This window comes from Saccopteryx bilineata, chromosome 2 (genome assembly GCF_036850765.1).
Source record: "Saccopteryx bilineata isolate mSacBil1 chromosome 2, mSacBil1_pri_phased_curated, whole genome shotgun sequence".
NCBI lineage: Eukaryota > Metazoa > Chordata > Mammalia > Chiroptera > Emballonuridae > Saccopteryx > Saccopteryx bilineata.
In genome coordinates, this window is record NC_089491.1 from 187,054,890 (window position 1) to 187,064,952 (window position 10,063).

Here is a 10,063-nt window from a genome sequence, read left to right on the forward strand (position 1 = left end):
TTTCAATGTAGGGGCTGATATACCTGAGAGAACAGACGCCAGTTAAGAGGAGAAGCACAGCTTGCATTTATAACACTGCTGTTTGGTCAGAGCCCATCTTTGGGCTGCAAGCCTAATCCCTCCTAGGCAACTGGATGACAAACAGTGTGCTTGCAGGATCTAACCTGCTTCCATAGGAGGAGCTTCTGAACATGAACAGTCTTGCTTAAGGCCTGACAGCTACTAAGTTATTTCCTTGCAAATGTGACGTGTCAACTCAGATTTGTAAACATGGGGATTGGTTTTAAAATTCTGAAGGCAAAAACTTCTGGTTTAATTCCAGCCTAGACTGTATCATCTTGTAATCTTTTGGACACAATAAAAGCATGGGTGGCTTTCTCTCAGGATTGAGCTCCACAGGGCTGGAGGAGGAAGCCACTTAGCAGAGCACAGAAAACAGCTTCCATCCCTGTGGCTATTGGCTTCCCGTTCCTCTTCCTTTTTCTAGTCCCGTGAAGTGCAAGGCCTTGGAATTGGAGCCAACTCTGTTGGCGGCTACAGAAGAGACCCAGGGAAAGAAGCGGCCAGGCTGCTGGCCCAGGCACCAACTCAGCGTCACTGTTCCCATTTGTAAGTCCACATAGTTACTGAGTAAACCTTAGATGTTAGTGGCGACAGCTCAGCCTAGGATGTCAGATGGCTTATTTTAACATTGTATGTACTTTGTAAAAATTGTACAGGGAGCTGGGGGTGGGGGGGACTTCCAGCTCTTCCTCGTCCAGCTTCCCCATCAGAGTCCCCTGAGCGAAGCCAAGGAGTAACTTTGTTACAATACTATTATATAAACTATAGGTTTATATGCAGTTCACTGGTTTCCCTCCAATGCCTTTTTTTCTGCCCCACAATCTAACCCAGGATTTCATGTTGCATTTGGTTTTCATTTCTCCTGTCTCTTCCCATCTGCGACAGTCCCTCAGTCTTCCCTTGTACATCATGATTCTGTCACTATTGAAAAATACCAGTCAGTAATTTTGTAAACTGTCCTTACATTTGTGTTTGCCTGTTGATTTCTCATGATTTTTTTTTTTTTAGTAAGGCTACCATAGAAGGGACATGCCCTTCTTTCTTCACGTGTCATGTCCAAAGTCACGACATTGATAATTCTTATTACCAATGATGTTAACATTGATTACTGGGCTGAGGAGCTGGTTTCCCTGCTGTAAAGTGGCTGTTTTCCTTTTCTTAGTTAATAAATACCTTGGGGTAGAGACTTAAATTATGCAAATATCCCATTTCTCCTCAAACTTTTTCCCACTAATTGTAGCATCCGTTGGTGAATCTTGCTTGCAATACCCATTTCTATCACAGAAAGATCTGGAAGTCTCCCCCACCCCCAGCTCCCTGTACAATTTTTACTTCTCTGTAAATCTAAACTAATTGCAAAATACAAAGCTTTTACAAAGTACATACAATGTTAAAATAAGCCATCTGACATCCTAGGCTGAGCTGTCATTCTGTACTATCTTCTTTTTTCTATTTTTGTTGGAATTTTTTAGTAGAAGGAACTATCCATTCTCTCTTCTTTCTTTCTTTCTTTCTTTCTTTCTTTCTTTCTTTCTTTCTTTCTTTCTTTCTCTCTTTCTTTCCTCCCTCCCCTCCCTTCCTCCTTCCCTCCCTCCCCTCCCTCCCTTCCTCCCTCCCTCCTTTCCTCCCTCCCTCCCTCCCTCCCTCCCTCCCTTCATTCTTTTCTCTTTCTTTCCTTATATCAGTATGGCCTCATTGATATGTATTTTATCTCATGGGCTCTGATCTAATTATACTGCCATTTATGCTGTAGGCCAGTGGTCCCCAACCTTTTTTGGGCCACGGACCGGTTTAATGTCAGAAAATATTTTCACTGACCGGCCTTTAAGGTGGGACAGATAAATGTATCACGTGACCAAGACAAGCATCAAGAGTGAGTTTTAGACGGATGTAACAGAGGGAATCTGATCATTTAAAAAAATAAAACATTGGGCCCTGGCCGGTTGGCTCAGTGGTAGAGCGTCGGCCTGGCATGCAGAGGTCCCGGGTTCGATTCCCAGCCAGGGCACACAGGAGAAGTGCCCATCTGCTTCTCCACCCCTCCCCCTCTCCTTCCTCTCTGTCTCTCTCTTCCCCTCCCACAGCCAAGGCTCCATTGGAGCAAAGTTGGCCTGGACGCTGAGGATGGCTTTATAGCCTCTGCCTCAGGCACTAGAATGGTTCTAGTTGCAACAGAGTGACGCCCCAGATGGGCAGAGCATTGCCCCTTGGTGTGCATGCCTGGTGGATCCCGGTCGGGCGCATGCGGGAGTCTGTCTGACTGCCTCCTCGTTTCCAACTTCAGAAAAATACAAAAATAAATAAATAAATAAATAAATAAATAAATAAATAAATAAATGAATGAAACATCGTTCAGACTTAAATATAAATAAAATGGAAATAATGTAAGTTATTTATTCTTTCTCTCCGGACTGGTACCAAATGGCCCATGGACCGGTACCTGTCCATGGCCTGGGGGTTGGGGACCACTGCTATAGGCCACATTATCCTAGCTTCTGCCACTGGCAGCTTGTTCAGGCTGGGTTCCTGTGCCCTTTCCATCCTGTGCCTCCACCCTATTTGAGCACTTTCTTATCTCCTCACACCACCAGATCCTCCAGGCTCATCTTATGTTTTCCCTTCCCCAGCTTCTCTGCAATAACCCCAGTTCCCTGTGATGAATCATAGTATTTATAGCCCAACATTTGGACGGTGGGTATGCTCAGTGATTGGGTGCCATTTCTTTGAGGCCATCTCAGCAGACAGAGCTAGAAAATATATGTATGTATAATAACTCATATATATTTATATATACATATTTATATTTACTTCTTTGTTTTATTTATTGTGTTTACATAAATTCTAGTGTCCCCCTGAATGCATCCCCCCCATGTCCCCCCCAACATCCCCCTCGTCTGCCTTCTTACAACGCCCTCCCTCATTCCCTCCAGGATTTTCTTTTCTGCTCTCTATAATGCTGTGTAATGTGTATATAATTTCACCAATCTCTTTCCCTTCTCTAATCTCATCCTCTCATCCCCTTTCCCTCTGTCATTTTTCCCTCTGGTCCCTTTGATCTCTCCTCTGTCTCTATTCCATTCCTCAGTTCACATTGTTCATTGGATTCCTCAAATGAGTGAGGTCATATGATATTTTTCTTTCTCTGCCTGGCTTATTTCACTTAACATAATAGTTTCCAGCTCCATCCATAGTGTCGCAAAAGGTAAGATTTCCTTCTTTTTCATGGCCCCATAGTATTCTATTGTGTATATGTACCACTGTTTTTTATTCCACTCGTCCACTGACGGACACTTGGGCTGTTTCCAGATCTTGGCTATTATAAACAATGCTGCAATAAACATGGGGGTGCATTTCTTCTTTTGAATCATTGATGTGGTGTTCTTGGGATATATTCCTGAAAGTGGGATGGCTGGGTCAAAAGGAAGATTCATTTTTAAATTTTTGAGGAATCTCCATACTGTTTTCCACAGTGGCTGCACCAGTCTGCATTCCCACCAGCAGTGCAGGAGGGTTCCCTTTTCTCCACATCCTCGCCAGCACTTATTCTGTGTTGTTTTGTTGATGAGCGCCATTCTGACTGGTGTGAGGTGATATCTCATTGTGGTTTTAATTTGCATTTCTCTAATGATTAGTGACGTTGAACATTTTTTTCATCTGCGTATAGGCCATCTGTATGTCCTCTTTGGAGAAGTGTCTATTCATTTCTTTTGCCCATTTTTTGATTGGATTGTTTATCTTCCTAATGTTGAGTTTTAGAAGTTCTTTATAAATTTTAGTTATTAACCCCTTATCAGACATATTGTTGAATATGTTCTCCCATTGTGTGGGTTGTCTTTTTATTCTGTTCATATTGTCTTTAGCTGTGCAAAAGCTTTTTAGTTTGATATAGTCCCATTTGTTTATCCTGTCTTTTATTTCCCTTGCCTGTGGAGATAAATCAGCAAATATATTGCTGCGGGAGATGTTGGAGAGCTTACTGCCTATGTTTTCTTCTAAGATACTTATGGTTTCACGACTTATATTTAAGTCTTTTATCCATTTTGAGTTTATTTTGTGAATGGTGTAAGTTGGTGCTCTAGTTTATTTTTACTTTTTGCAGGTAGTTGTCCAATTTTACCAACACCATTTGTTGAAGAGGCTGTCTTTACTCCAATGACACACCACCCCAGGTATGCTTGTTTTTTTTGGCGAATTTTGATACATCAAGCTCAAAAGATTGCCCATCATTGGTTTAGATATTCCGATTCTTCCAGATTGATTTTTGAAAGATTATATGTTTCAAGGAATTTGTCCATTTCACCAAGGTTGTCTAATTTTTTGGCATACAGTTCTTCATAGTATTTTCTTACAATCCTTTGTATTTCTGCTGTGTCAGTTGTTACTTCTTCACTCTTATTTCTAATTTTATTTATTTGAGTCCTCTCTCTTTTTTTCTTGGTGAGTCCAGTTAAAGGATCATTGATCTTGTTTACCTTTTCAAAGAACCTGCTCTTGGTTTCATTGATCCTCTGTATTGTTTTTTAGTCTCTATGTTATTTATTTCTGCTCTGATCTTTATTATTTCTTTTCTTCTACTTTCTCTGGGCTTCATTTGCTGTTCTTTTTTTAGTTCTTTTAGTTGCAGGGTTAAGTTGTTTATTTGAGCTTTTTCTAGCTTCTTAAGGTATGCCTGTAATGCTATGAACTTCTCTCTCAGAACTGCTTTTGATGTGTCCCATAAATTTTAAGTTGTTTTATGCTCATTTTCATTTGTTTCAAGGAAATTTTTTATTTCTTCCTTGATCTCATTGTTGATCCATTTGTTATTTAATAACATGCTGTTTAGTTTCCAAGTGTTTGAGTGTTTTTCAGTTTTTCTATTGTAGTTGATTTTTAGTTTCATGCCATTGTAATCAGAAAATATGCTTGATATGATTTCAGTCTTCTTAAAATTGTTGAGATTCGTTTTATGACCTAACATGTGGTCTATCCTAGAGAATGTACCATGAACACTTGAAAAGAATGTATATTCTGTGTCTTTAGGGTAGAAAGTTCTGAAGATATCTATTAAATCCAGTTGACCTAGTGTGTCCCTTAACTCTGCTGTTTCTTTGTTAATTTTCTTTCTTGAGAATCTATCCAGTGATGTTAGTGGGGTATTGAAATCCCCTACTATTATAGTATTGCTGTTAATCTCGCCCTTTAAATCCATCAAAGTCTGCTTTATATATTTAGGTGCTCCTATATTAGGTGCATAGATATTTATAATGGTTATCTCTTCCTGTTGGATTGGTCCCTTTATAATTATGTAGTAACCTTCTTCATCCCTTAAAATAGTCTTTGTTTCAAAGTCTATTTTGTCAGATATAAGTATTACTACCCCAGCTTTTTTTTTTCATTTCCATTTGCATGAAATATTTTTTTTCCATTTTTTTTTTTACTTTCAGTCTATGTGTATCTTTTGTTTTGAAGTGGGTCTGTTATAGACAGCATATGTGCGGGTCCTGTTTTCTAATTCTTGCAGCTAGCCTATGTCTTTTGATTGGAACATTTAATTCATTTACATTTAAGGTTATTATTGATATGTAGTTGTTTATTGCCATTTTATTCTTTAAATCTATATTCCTCTTTTACTAGATTTTTTCCCCACTTTGTTCTGTTTACAACAGGCCCCTTAACATTTCTTGCAGCATTGGTTTGGTTGTAATGAGTTCTTTGAGTTTTTTTTTTTTTGTCTGGGAAGCTTTTTATTTTTCCTTCAATTTTAAACAATAGCCTTGCTGGATAAAGTAGTCTTGGTTGTAGGTTCTTGTTCTGCATTACTTTGAATATTTCTTGCCATTCCCTTCTGGACTCAAGTGTTTCTGTTGAAAAGTCGAATCTCATCCTTATGGGGGCTCTTTTGTAGGTGATTGACTGCTTTTCTCTTGCAGCTTTTAGTATTCTTTATCTCTTAGCTTTGGTATTTTAATTATGATGTGTCTTGGTGTAGGTCTCTTTATGTTCCTCTTTAATGGGATTCTCTGTGCTTCTTGAACTTGTGTGACTTTTTTTCATCAATTTAGAGAAGTTTTCAGCTATGATTTCTTTAGTCAGGCTCTCTCTCCCTTGTTCTTTCTCTTCTTCTTCAGGAACCCCTATTATGTGGATGTTGTTTCTCTTCATGTTGTTACAGAAGTCTCTCAGAGTTTCCTCCTCAGACTTTTGATTCTCTTTTCCTTTTGCTGTTCTCCTTTCATGCTTTCATTTATCTTGCCCTCTAAATCACTGATTCAATCCTCTGCTTCATCCAGCCTGCTTTTAATTCCTTCTAGTGTAGTCTTCATTTCTGATATTGTGTTTGTTATTACTGTCTGATTCTTTTTTATGATTTCAATGTCCTTTTTGCTGCCTGCTATCTCTTTGTTTAGGTGCTCATTTTGTCCATATATTGTTGCTCTAAGATCCTTGAGCATCCTAACAATCATTATTCTAAACTCTGCATTTGGTATCTTGCTTATTTCCATCTCATTCAGTTCTTTTTCTGGGGATTTCTCTTGTTCATTTGAATTACATATTTCTGTCTTCCCATTTTGTCTGTGTATAGACTGCTCCTTTGGATGTGTTGTTTGTATAGCTGGCTGAGTATATGGTTGGTGTTGTCTGCCTCCAATTTTCAGTTGTGTTGTTTCTAGATCTTCTTGGGTTGTCTTCAGCTGTTTGTAATCCACTGTGGGCTACTTGTCTGCTGCTACTGCTCTTTTTGCTGCTTGTGACAGTGTTTTCTATGCCTTAGCTGGGTCAGGTGTGAGGAGCCTTTCCTTAAGATATCACTTTAACTAGGGTTCTTAGGTCCTGAGCTAATGCTCTTTACATCTGGCTGCTGGATATACCAGCTCTGGACCTCCCTGGCTAGAACCTGGCACAGACCAGTAGGGATCAGTGCTTTTGACTGGCCCTTAGCAGCCTTCTTGGAGCTACAAGCAATCCAGAATTTGTGGTTGCTTCTGCTAGGCCCTGATGCCACTGTAAATATCATCTATCCTCCTAGTCTGGCTTTTATCTACTCTTGTCCAGTTTGTATGGCCTCTCTATTCCTGAGGTGTGGTTTTCCCACCAACTCCCTGCTGCCTCCACCCCCTCGGGCACTCTGGCACATGCACAGGCTTGCGGGCTGCAGCTCGGGCTGCTCCACGGGCTGCTCCACATCTTGCCTCTCTGGGCTCTGCTCCTCACATCACTAGTGGGCCTCCTGGCTCCAACCCCCGGCATGCAGGACCCCTCGTCGGGCTCCGTCCCCTGCAGGCACCTGGGACGCCTCGCCCCCCTGGGTCTGCCATGTACCGGTACAGGGGATGCCTCGCCCCACAGGGTTACGCCACCTGTGGGCATGTGGGAGGCCTCTTCGGGCTCTGCCCCCCAACATTGCTGTATGGGCTGCCTCTCTGGGCTCTTCCCTGTCCACCATGTGGGCCAAGCCCCATGGCTGCCACCACAGCCAGGCCCTCTGGCCCTTCGAAAGGTACTCAGTAGATTGGGGGGGGGGGCATGTAGCCCAGACCTGTGTTCCTGAAGTGCCCCCTGCTTCTAAGTGTCTCTCTGCTCTGAATGGAGCAGGAGAGCCTCTGGTTGGTGGGGTAAATGCTTCTCTTTGCTGGCTTGGTTCTCCCAGGAAAAACAGTCACTTTAGGTTTGGGGAGTGACCTAGTCTAGGGGTCAGGGTTGCTCTTGAGGGCACAGTCTCTCCCTGTACCCTCTAGACTACACTCTCGTCTCGTCACTCCAGTCCTCTCAGCACTCCCTGCTCCCAGAGTCCCTGGTAAGTGGCTGTGAATGAGGTTTTCTGCGTGGTCCCTTTAAGACGGAGCCTGGGTCTGAGAGTTCTGTCTCCCTCTTGCAAACAATAACGTGACTCTTCTCTCAGCTAAATACTGTCCATATGCCTCCTCTAGTCTCTGGGGCTAAAGGCTGGGTTTATGGTCCTGGGACTGAGGACCCACAACTCTCCGGGCAACCTACCTTCCATGAGAGATCCTCTGGGCTGCCTCTCACTCCCAGGAGTGGGGCAGCCCTTTCTGCATCTCCGCCTTTCCTACCAGCTCAGTGTGGTTCCTTCAGGAGGCTTGATTACAGGTTCCTCTTAGTTTAGTCCAAAGTTGTTTTTTTAAGATGATTGTTCCTAAGTTAAGTTGTAATCCACTTTGGTTCTGGGAGGTGGGAGTTGTAACATCCACCTACTCTGTCACCAATTTCCCTCCCAGACTAATCTTCTTGATTTTGATGTGCAGACACAAATCAATTCCCCAGTGAAGACACTTCTGTTTTTCACTCTTAAGAGAGTGAAATCTCTAGACTCAGGTGGGGTGAGAAGGAAGCGGTGGGAAGGAATCTAGAGATCTGTGTCTCTGGAGTCTCACCCAATCTTTATTTTAGCCACACTCTTTATACCTTCATTTCCAGAGGCATCTGGTGCTGTTGGCTACTGAGAGTTTTGAAGATTCTGTAGTGTAAAATGAGTTCATTCTTAGCTTTATCTACTGCCCACTCCAGGCTGGCTTCATTACCCCCTAGCCTGTCATTTTATGGCTGTTGTCTCCACTCCTCTTCTGCCTGCCCTTGTGGAGAATGTCTTTCAAAAAAATCTCTTTTCTTTAGTTTTTACTGTGTTTGGGGAGGGAGCAAGTGAGATGTGCATATTCAGTCTTATATCCTACAATAGAATGGAAATTTGAAATGTATTTTTTATTTTTAAAATGACAGAAATTTGCCTGACCTGTGGTGGCGCAGTGGGATAAAGCATTGACCTGGAAGTGCTGAGGTCGCCGGTTCAAAACCCTGAGCTTGCCTGGTCAAGGCACATATGGGAGTTGATGCTTCCAGCTCCTCCCTCCCTTCTCTCTCTCTGTCTCTCCCTCTCCTCTCTAAAATGAATAAATTAAAAAAAAATTAAAATTACAGAAATTTTAACTCTTAATGCTAAAATGGGACCTGGATGTCATCTCGACTTTGCCAGGCCTCAGTGGCCAAGCAACAAGTACAGAGCCACACAGCTCATTATTGAAGAGCAGCTTAGAATCTGAGAACTGACTTGCCTAATTCTGCTTGTTCTAGACCACCACAGTGCCTCCTTGTTATAATGCCCAACAATATTTTTAAAATGCTTTTATTTTGACCTAGTTTAAGACTCCTAAGGAGTTACAAAAAGAGTACATAGAGTTTGCCTGTGCCCTTTACTCAGCTCCCCGAATGATAAAATCCTATATAACAACAGTGCATTGTCAAAACCAGGAGCTCTTATGTCAGATACAGACCTTTAAGTAACATTTTTAGTATATAAATGTGTGTAGTATTCTGCTAAGCAAGAGCCAGAAAAAGACCCAATCTTTTCATATTAAAGAGCTTACAATCTAAGCAGACATACAGACATAACTTACCAAGTAACAGCACTCAAATAAGTCTGGAATCTATTTTAGGGCCTTCCTTCAGAGGAGCGAGAGGTGGTAGAGAAAGTATGGGCTGTGAAGTGTGACAGATCTGAGTTGGAATTTAGCTTCGTTGCTTATGAACTGTGTGTCCCCATGCAAGGAGTTTCCCAAGCCTTGTTTTCCTTTGTAAAAGGGAGGCTATTATTATCTACTGCTTAGGATGGTGAGAATTAAATTTATATAGAGAGACAGTCTAGAACAGTGCTTGGCACATAGGGATTTAATAAATCTTCCACATAGTCATAATTATCATATTAATAAAATAATTGTTTGTCATCATAATTCTCTTGTTGTCCACGTGACCTGCAGTCCAGCTTAAATTCCAAGTCAATCCTTCTGCCTTTTAATTTTTTCTGTCAAGGTTAGATAGAAATCAAAGAACCAGCAGCTGTCCCTTGTGAAGACAGAGAAGCCTAGAGATGACAAAATGACTCCCAAATTGACAGCCTACATGGGTTCTTCGATGCTCCTACTTCCATATCTGTATTTCAGAAAAGTATAAGAAGATTGTCAAACGTTGAGCAAAATGCATTCAATTTACCTTTTTTTTTTTTTTT

General features: G+C 41.6%; 1 long non-coding RNA gene across 1 annotated transcript in view; it reads left to right on the plus strand.

Annotated features, from left to right (window-relative positions):
• The window catches only part of LOC136323085 (uncharacterized), a 72,307-nt gene extending 63,379 nt beyond the window's left edge, over positions 1–8,928 (plus strand). The window contains exons 3-4 of the long non-coding RNA XR_010728910.1: positions 488–609; positions 8,782–8,928. This is a non-coding gene — a long non-coding RNA (uncharacterized lncRNA). The remainder of the gene's footprint in view (positions 1–487; positions 610–8,781) is intronic.
• The last annotated feature ends 1,135 nt before the right edge of the window (positions 8,929–10,063 follow it).